Source organism: Leuciscus leuciscus (assembly GCF_965113295.1).
Source record: "Leuciscus leuciscus genome assembly, chromosome: 7".
NCBI lineage: Eukaryota > Metazoa > Chordata > Actinopteri > Cypriniformes > Leuciscidae > Leuciscus > Leuciscus leuciscus.
The window spans coordinates 15,103,496-15,113,012 of record NC_138731.1 but is presented as its reverse complement, the minus strand read 5'-3'; the positions used below and the strand labels follow the sequence as shown (position 1 = coordinate 15,113,012).

The following is a 9,517-nucleotide window of genomic DNA, read 5'->3' as shown; positions in this document are numbered from 1 at the left end:
GTCTGAACCCGTATAGAATCACACCAATTCATTGGCTGATGGCGCGGGCACCTCCTCAGTGGCGCAACTTGAGAGCGGAATGACGTGGACAAAACTTTGGTGACATAACCACGTCAGGGCCATAGAAACACCTTCACAAGACCTGGGGCAAACTCCATACAAGGCTCACTCACAGAAAGAGCCTGCAGATCCCCCACGCGCTTGAGAGAGGCCAACGCTAACAAAAGTGCCACCTTGAGAGTAAGAATCCGGTCCGGAGCTGACTCCAAGGGTTCAAAGGAAGGCTCTAATAGCCCCTCCAGAACAACTGATAAATCCCAGGTGGGGACACTAATAGGACATGCAGGCCTCAAGTGTCTAACTCCACGCTTAAACGAGGAGACCAGACAGTGTTTACCTAAGGGGACCTCGTCTGACTCCCGATAGGCAGCGATAGCTGACATAAACTCTCAAGGTAGTTGCAGCCACTCCAGCCACAAATTTATCCTGCAGGAATTCAAGCACTGAACCGACTGGGCAGCTGACAGGGTCCACTGCATGAGCCGAACACCAAGACTCAAAAACCTTGCACTTAGAGAAATACAGCAGTCTAGTAGAAGGCGCACGAGTGTTATCAATGGTCTCCCAAACATCAGCGGGAAGACCAGACGCCACTGTCGCTAGCGATTGCCTCTTATCGCCCACAGCCTCCATATCTCGGGTCAAGGATGCCAATTCCTGCCCTGGAGATGAGACAGCGGATCTCTCCTGATAGGAATCTGCCAAGGGGACTCATCCACCAGGGAGCTCAGTTCCGAGAACCACGTCTGGGATGGCCAGAATGGGGCTACCAGAAGGAGGCGGATCCCACACTCCCTCACTCTGCAAAGGACTGCATGGATTCGCTTGACCAGAGGGAATACATACAGTCTCAACTCCAGCCATGGATGAGCGAGGGCATCTATCCACAGAGGTGTCGGATGAGCTGAGACAGGGAAAACCATAGGGGGCACTGTGTTGAGCTCTGCGACGCAAAGAGGTCTGCCTCGCCAAACATGCTCCAAATTAGAGCCACTGTTTAGCAGTGCAACATCCATTCCCCCGACTTGAGCTTCTGTCTCGACAGAAAGTCCGCTGCGATGTTCAGGTCCCCTGGAACGTGAACTGCTCTCAGCGAAAGAAACCTGTCTTGAGCCCAAAGGAGGAGGCGGTGCGCATGCCTGTCGAGGGTGCGCGACCACGAGCCCCCCTGGCGATTTACATGGGACACCACTGCCATGTTGTCCGTCCTGACAATGACATGAGTCCATCATGGCTGGGAGAAATTGATCCAGGGCCAGAGAGACAGCTTGCAACTTGAGGCAATTTATGTGCCACGAGAGAGGCTCGCCCGTCCAAACATCGTACGCTGGTCTGCCCTCGAAGACCGCTCCCCACAAGTCAAAGAGGCGTCCGTCATGACAACCTGCCAATGGCAAACTACACCCATCTTGACCCCCTGAAGTAAAAAGGGGGAGTCTTTCCACCTCCAAAGAGCGTGAAAGCAACTGCACGACACTCTCAGCAGGCGGAAGGCAGACCAAGAAGGGTGGATGCCCCTGAGTTTCATCCAGCACAGGAATGGTCTCATATGAGGGAGACCCAAGGGCAGCACAGGAGAGGCTGCTGCCATGAGCCCCAGAAGCCTGCGACATATGCCCACCGCTACATGATGGCCGAGCCTGAAACGGGCCAAGCACGCACGGAGACTGGAAACTGGAGCAGGGGCCAGACGGGCCTGCATCGAGAGAGAATCGAGTTGGACACCCATGAAAGTGGTCTGCTGAGAAGGAGTTAAGACATTCTTCTGAGCATTCAACCTGAGACCAAGGGTGGTGGAGAATGAGGTGGTGGAGAATGACGTCCCTGTGACGAAACACCAACTCTGTGAAATGAGCCAGAATGAGCTAGTCGTCTAGATAATTTAGTACAAGGATGCCCTGGAGCCTCAAGGGGGCCAGAGCTGCATCCATGCACTTGGAGAATGTCCGCGGAGCCAAAGCTGGACCAAATGGAAGGACCCGATACTGATACGCCTTTCCCCCAAAGGCGTATCTAACCTGAGGTTTAGTATAATGCCACCTTTATACTCAAAAACATCTATAGAGGATGTATTACATATGTATTACCTTATTCAAATTGAAATGAGTGACCATTTTAGAGGGTTCACACACAGGCCTCTGTTCGGGCTAATTCAGAGTTGTTTATGATCAAAGTTATACAACTCCAATTTAAGTTACTTTTGGGTGCAATAATTTTTACATTGAATGTCAAGTCTGTGTTTTAGCAAAAAAAAAGGGTATGTGTCCAAAAACACGTATTGAGTAGGAGTTACATGACATAGGCTAAATCGTTTACATCTCTGGTTAACCACTAACAAAGATAAAACCTTACAGTTATCTCACAAAATCATGTATTCCATAAGTATGTAATCATGTCAGTGCAATTTAGACAAGTCCAATGGATTCATAGACCCAGAAAGCATGGGGTTAGACACCAAGATTACTTGGCTAGGTCAAATAACGAAGGAGTTAGTGTCACGGTGTCAGGTTGTGTTCTCCAGGTGTCCACTAGATGTCCTCCTTCCTCACGGTGTCTGTCACATTTTTTAACTACATTCCCCACGATCCTTGTCTCATCATTGCACTCAGCTGTCCCTTGTCATTAATCATTGCACTCAGCCAATTCCCCATTAGCATTGTCATTTCCCTGTGTATTTAACCCTGTCTGTTTTAGTATGTGTCACGGAGTCCTCGTATTTATCACGTCACTTCTGAGTTCTGTTCTTGCCCGTTTGTCTTGTGCCTGTATATGTTTTGATTGCTACTTTGGTTTTGACCCCTGTTTGGACTGGATATTGATGTAATGGTTTTCCCTTATTAAACTTACTGCAATTGGATCTACTTTTCCTCTGTTCTTGTGTGGATCGTGACAGCTAGGATATTTTAAGGGCTTCCTGCCCATCTTGGACGCCATCTTGAAAATTACACCTTTCTAGTGGTCAAACTTTGGTAAACTTTTAGTATGTTATTAAGGACACCTAATACTAAAAAAAACAGCTGGGAAACCTTTTGTTAGAATTTTTTTAGGGTTAGGTGTTTTTTTTCCATATATGCAGCCGCCTAAACGGTCGCAGTGTTGTCCGTACGGACCAGCACGTCTCTGCCCTGAAGCAGCCTTTTTAAGCGGCTCAGAGCGAGATATACTGCAAGCAACTCGAGGCAGTTGAAGTGCCAATGCAGTTGGGGGCCCGTCCACACCCCTGAGACTGCATGCCCGTTGTACGTGGCACCCCAGCCCTAGACACCTGTTCCAAGGGGACTCCTGCCCAGAGGAACGAGGGGTCTGACCACGGACTGAAGGTCTGGCGGCACTCCGATGTGATTGCCACCCGGTGAGTGCCATGATGCCACGCCCATCTTGGGACTCAGCCATGAACCCAGTGCTGAAGCGGTCTCATATGGAACAGCCCGAGCAGAGTTACCGCTGCTGCCGCTGCCATGTGCCCCAGGAGCCTCTGAAAGAATTTCAGTGGGACCGCCGTCCTGCCTTTGAATGTGTTCAAGCTGTTCAGCACCGACTGAGCGCGCTGCTCTGTGAGGCGCGCTGTCTGTGTGACCGAATCCAACTCCATACCGAGAAAAGAGATCCTCTGCACAGGGGCGAGTTTGCTCTTTTCCCAGTTGACCTGAAGGCCCAGCTGGCTGAGGTGCCTGAGCACGAGGTCCCTGTGTTCGCATAACTGATCTCGAGAGTGTGCTAGTATGAGCCAGTCGTCGAGATAGTTGAGAATGCGAACGCCCTGTTCTCTCATGGCAACAAGAGCCCCCTCCGTGACTTTCGTGAAGACACGGGGAGACAGGGCCAGCCTGAAGGGCAGGACCTTGTACTGATATGCTCGACCCTCGAACACAAATCGCAGAAATGGCCTGTGTCGAGGAAGAATTGAAACATGAAAGTACGCGTCCTTCAGGTCGATTGCTGCAAACCAATCTTGGGGACGGATGCATTCGAAAATGTGTTTCTGCGTGAGCATTTTGAATGGTAGCTTGTGAAGGCTCCGATTCAAAACTCGCAGGTCCAAGATCTGTCGTAACCCACCACCTTTCTTGGGTACAATGAAGTAGGGACTGTAGTGCCCTGACCGGAGTGAGGCAGCGAGGTGGAACGCAGGGGCTCGGCTCGGGAGGCTCTCTCTGGGAGGCGGCCCGTAGCGGAGTCTGAGTGTGCTGAGCAACACTTACCTGGTTCCACGGGGCAGGAGGTGCAGGAGGCGGCTTGGTTGCGTTCTCGAACCGCACACTGTTGCCTGCTGGCGATAGAAGAGGCGATGAGAGTGGTGAGGATTCTCTCCTCCCACTGCTCTCCTGGCCCTCTTCAGACCCAGGGATAATTTTTTAATTTAGGTACCACTGTGACTCCAGTGGTGGAACAGAATTTTGACTCAAAAGATTTGTTCCCCGGCCCTCCACCGGGAGAGAGCAGCTCCACCCATTTCCGGGTCACCCATCTCAGGTGTGATTGTTTCACCAACCACTTAAACAGCAGTTGAGACGGGCGGTGTCATCCTCCTGCAGCGGACAGAGTAGAGCAGGCTGTGCAGGATTTTTTTTTATTTTTTTTTTGGCAGGTGATGACACCCTTGGCGACGAGTAGACTGAGGGGCGGCCCACGAGGCACTCTGGTGGTACGTCGGGGGAAGCGCCTCAGTCTGCTGCTGACTGCGGAGAACTGCTGGGCCAATTCTCAACAGTGTCGCCGAAAAGGCCATCTTGTGAGATGGGAGCATCGAGAAAGCGTACTTTGACGACCTCTCGCACCTCTGCAAGGACAGCCAGGGGCCTTTCTGGACCACCAAGGTGGACATCGTCTGGCCGAGGGCCTGCGCTGTGACTTGAACACGGTCAGTCTACAAGCGCAGCTCAACTCCGGCTCAGAACTACCCTCGTGCATTAAGAGTGCCTTGGCCTCACATGCAGGGCAGAGGTGGCTCGCCAGAGGCTGCACAACTTGTGATGCGCTAGAGAGGGAGGGGCCCTAGGGGGTTGGTTCCCCGAAGGAGAAGCCCTCAGCTCTCAGATCACCCAAGCCATTCTACTGAAGTAGACCTCTCCTGGTGGCCACCAGGGAGGGCGCTACAACGCAGAATAGACACCTAGAGCACCTAGAGCGCCGACCGAGCGCTGGGTTGCCGTGACAACCCGCGCTGCAGCCCGGCAGCTCGACGGCACACGACACGCTGAGGAGCGAGAGACCCGGCGGGTTTTGCCCGGCGGAAGCTCTCACCGATCTCCACGGTCTCCCAGAGTGTCGAGAAGACTTGCTTTTACACACAAGCAGCGGCTGGCCAACAACAGAGGGGACTCAAGCTTTCCAGAGAAAGAAGAGTTGACCGGCGTGCCGACATGGTCATGTTCCCGTGCGAAAACATGAACCACCCACAAACACCGCAACCAGAAACACACGGGTGGAATGTCATCTTTAGAAAGATGCAACTCACACCCATGTAAGTTAAGCTCTTTCAGGGGAATACTCTCCTTGGTACTGAAGCACGCAGGGGAACGGTCGCAGCGGACACAGACAGGAAATATGCAACCTGTCGTGCGCTGTCTCTCTTTACGGCAGTCTTACCAGCCGTAAGAACGGCTATTCAGCGTTCTTGGCGCACCGTTTCCAGCGGTGAAAACAGCTTCTTTTTTTTTTGCTCAGTAACACAAAAATAAAAGAGAGAAAAAAAAAAGAAAGTCGACCCCGCTGCTGCGCTGTATCTCTGTATCTCGTGTACCAGACACGAGAGATAATCTTGAAGAGCTTGCTCGTTGTTTGATCACTCAGTAGATTAAACAGCATCGAAACGCTCGGCTCCGAAGCAAAAAGCTGAAGTGCAATCGCACCAGCTGCTCGTTAAATACCCGCGCTGTGAGGCTGCACAGCTGATGCAAATGATTGCACGCCAATATGCATTGGCTCGTGTAGTTTCACTCGAAGTAGATTGGCCTCTCTAGCGAGATTCCTATTCGTCATTCACCACGACGTACGTCGTAGTGACCGGACGATAGGGAACAACATGAACACCGAAATACTATTTTCACATATTGAATCTAGAATTCAACATTTTATTTTCATGTATCCTTTAGCCAAAGTTAATTGGGGAGGAGATTTCAATATGGTGTTTGATGCAACTATTGATAGATGGCCCCCTAAAAGTAGGCCTGTGCCCGGTTGCATAAAGCACCTTAAGTTTTTCCCTTAAGTATGATACTTAAAGGTCCCGTTTTATGCCCCTTTTCACAAGATGTAAAATAAGTCTCTGATGTCCCCAGAGTGTGTATGTGAAGTTTGAGCTCAAAATACCCAACAGATCATTTTTTACAGCATGTTTAAATTGACATTTTTTGGGGCTCAGAAAAACGAGCTGTTTCAGTGTGTGCCCTTTAAATGCAAATGAGCTGCTGCTGGACGACACAGGGGGCGGAGCTTCATGAGCTCGCGCTCAGTCTGTCAGGAAAAATTCATCTCACGGAATGATGATAATATCAGAAACTCTCAGTAACGGCGTTCATTTCGAGTCGGACAATAATGCCTACAGAGTCAGAGTGCTGTATAGAGATGAAACAGGTATGGTTTAGTAGTTTAATTACGGTTATTATAACGTATTTGTCATCTGCTTGTAGGCTATGTATCCATTATTTATTAATAGCCTACAAGTCTGCTGTCTGAATGATGATCAAACATGTACTGATGAGTTTAATAAAGTTTATTGTACATCACACAAAAGATGAAGCGTCAGTTTTACTTCAGAAAATCACCGTAAGAGCTGAGTAAACACAGTAGCCTAAGTTATAAGAAGTGCGCAAGTAGCCAGTAGAGTTGAGGGAGCATTCCTGTGGGCGGAGGTTAGTCAAGAAACGGTTCTAGTGACATCATTAAAGAAGGAAGTAGAGGGATGTAGTCCAATCGAGCCGTTTTTTGTAGTCAACTTCTGTTAAATAAAATATCTCGCTTGGCATTGAACTTTGAGCTTTATAATTTTACAGATATTATTTATGCTCTAACAGCAACATTACACACTAACTAAAGTTTGAAACATGGGATCACGCAGAACGGGACCTTTAAGGGGCGATTTCCCCTTACCTAAGAGAATAACTTAAGGGTGTTGCATATAATCTCTTAAACGGTTCTCTTAGGTAAGGGAAACATTTAAGTGTTTCACGACATCGATCCTGGATTCATGTTATAAAAGTCTGTTGTTGCCATAGATACGCAAAACACTAACACTTTCGCAATCAAATAAAGTAGGCTAGGATATCGGAATGGATAAAGAAAACAAAAAAAGAGAGCCTAATTGGACAGAGGAGGAGAAATGCATTCTTCTTGACAAATATGGTAAAAGAAAAACAATTTTTGACCGTCGCGTTTAAATGACGGGAAAGCCCCCGCAACCCGGTGAACCTCTCTGCTGACAGACGATTTATGCAGGTGGAAAACATCTCCCGCTAATATTGCGCGTCGATCAAATCGGTATTCCTGCAACAATTTTTTATCGCTAAGATGGTCCAAAGGGTTCTCCCTATCCCTAAAAATGATTCTTGGCACATAATGATCTTCAGCTGGTTCCATAAATTCAGCCATTTCGTCTTATTTTTGTCCGCGCTACTCTTAAGGTTACGATTTCCAAACCTTAAGTTATACTTAGGGAAATGACCGTTAAGGGGTTTTATGCAACACTTGACGCTTTTTAAGGGATTACTTAAGTGAAAAAACAGCGTTTAAGGGAAATTCTAAGTGTTTATGACGTTTCACTTAAAGAAACCCTTAAGTAACACTTAAGGGTTTTTTTCTGCAACACCCTTAGGTTTAAGGGAAACATAAGGGAGAACTTAAGGGAAAATTACACTTAAGGTGCTTAATGCAACCGGGCACTGGCCTTTAGAGTGGACTTGATAATGTATGTTTAAGATTGGGCCTTACTGATGTGTGAAGATATCAGACAGTGAGTAATAAGGACTCATCTCTTCATTCTCGTATTGACTATTGGCTAGTGTCTAATGATTTAACTAATAATGTGACTTCTGTACTGATAGAACCCTGCATAATGACAGATCATAAAGGAATATTCATAAGAATAAATAGGGTGCAAGACAAAGCAGTCAAGAAAACTAATAGTTACTAGAAATTAATTACTGAAAACAATAAATTGCTTGAAAATGATTGCTTAGTGAAAAAAATCAAACATATACAGTAATAAAAAAACATTGGTCACCATTATGGTGATCAGTGTTTCATTTAGTTGGGCAGTTTGACTCTTGGCTTTTGATGCGAGTATGTGATATTTGTAACAGCATTTACCAAAACACATAATTTGTTGCAAATTAAAGCTGGAAAAAAAAATTATCAGGTGATATAGTTTTCAGTATCATAAAATAGAATAAGTCAGTAATCTTGTCCCTGACCAAAAGTGGTTATTTATTATCAATAAATGATGTTCACCATCAATACTTTCTCTCAACAGATCAGACACTCTCTAATTAGACTTTTAAATACATTGTAATTTTTTTTTCTAAAGACACCCACAGACATCAAGAATCAGCATATGAATCTCAACAATGGTGACATGCTTCATGCCGCAATGCATGCTGGGAGCCATGAGTTTTATACTATGGTGACTTCCAGCATGCATTGCGGCATGAAGCATGTCACCATTGTTGAGATTCATCTGCTTATTCTTGATGTCTGTGTGTGTCTGAAGATTTTTTTTCACATAATGTATTTAAAAAAGTAAAATTAGAATGTCTGATCTGTTGCAAGAAAATATTATTGGTAAATAAAATCTATTAATAACAAATATCCACTTTTGGTCAGGAAAAATATTAGTGAATTCTTCTACATTACGATGCTGAAAAGGAATGAAAATTACCTCATCATGATCACCTGATCATCTTTGTTTCTGGCTTTCTTGCAAAAATTTTTTTTTTTGATAAACACTGTTACAAAGACCACAAACTCACATAAAAAGCCAAACTGTCCAACTAAATGAAACACTGATCAATGTAATGGTGACCAATATATTTTCAATAAAACATCAACATCTAAACCTCTGTTAATTCTCAATAAGAACTTCTATAGCCACATGACAGAAATAAAGTAAATTTGGTTTGTAATAAGTGAAGCTGGTAATGCTGTTAAAAACAAAATTCTATGATTGAGTTCAGTTTTTTTGTAATTTGTATACTTCCACATTGGCTACTTCCAACATTGATAGTTTTTTTTATATAGCTTTATGAGTAATACTAAAAGAATAGACGAGAACTTTCAGAATGTGTGTGATAAAGACACAGACACTAAGGAGTTGAGAGAGTGCATTTACTTAAAATAACAAATCTCCAATGATGGGCTAACAGGAGAATTTTATAAGACATTTTCTAAAGAACTTTCACCCTTTTATTATTAGTATTTGTAGAAGCTATACAAAAAGGTGAATTGCCAGCTTCATTAAAAC

At 45.9% G+C, this 9,517-nt stretch overlaps 1 protein-coding gene across 3 annotated transcripts in view; it reads right to left on the bottom strand.

Annotated features, from left to right (window-relative positions):
- Positions 1–9,517, bottom strand: part of LOC309502768 (coiled-coil domain-containing protein 148-like) — a 142,792-nt gene that overhangs the window by 105,304 nt on the left and 27,971 nt on the right. The window lies entirely within an intron of this gene.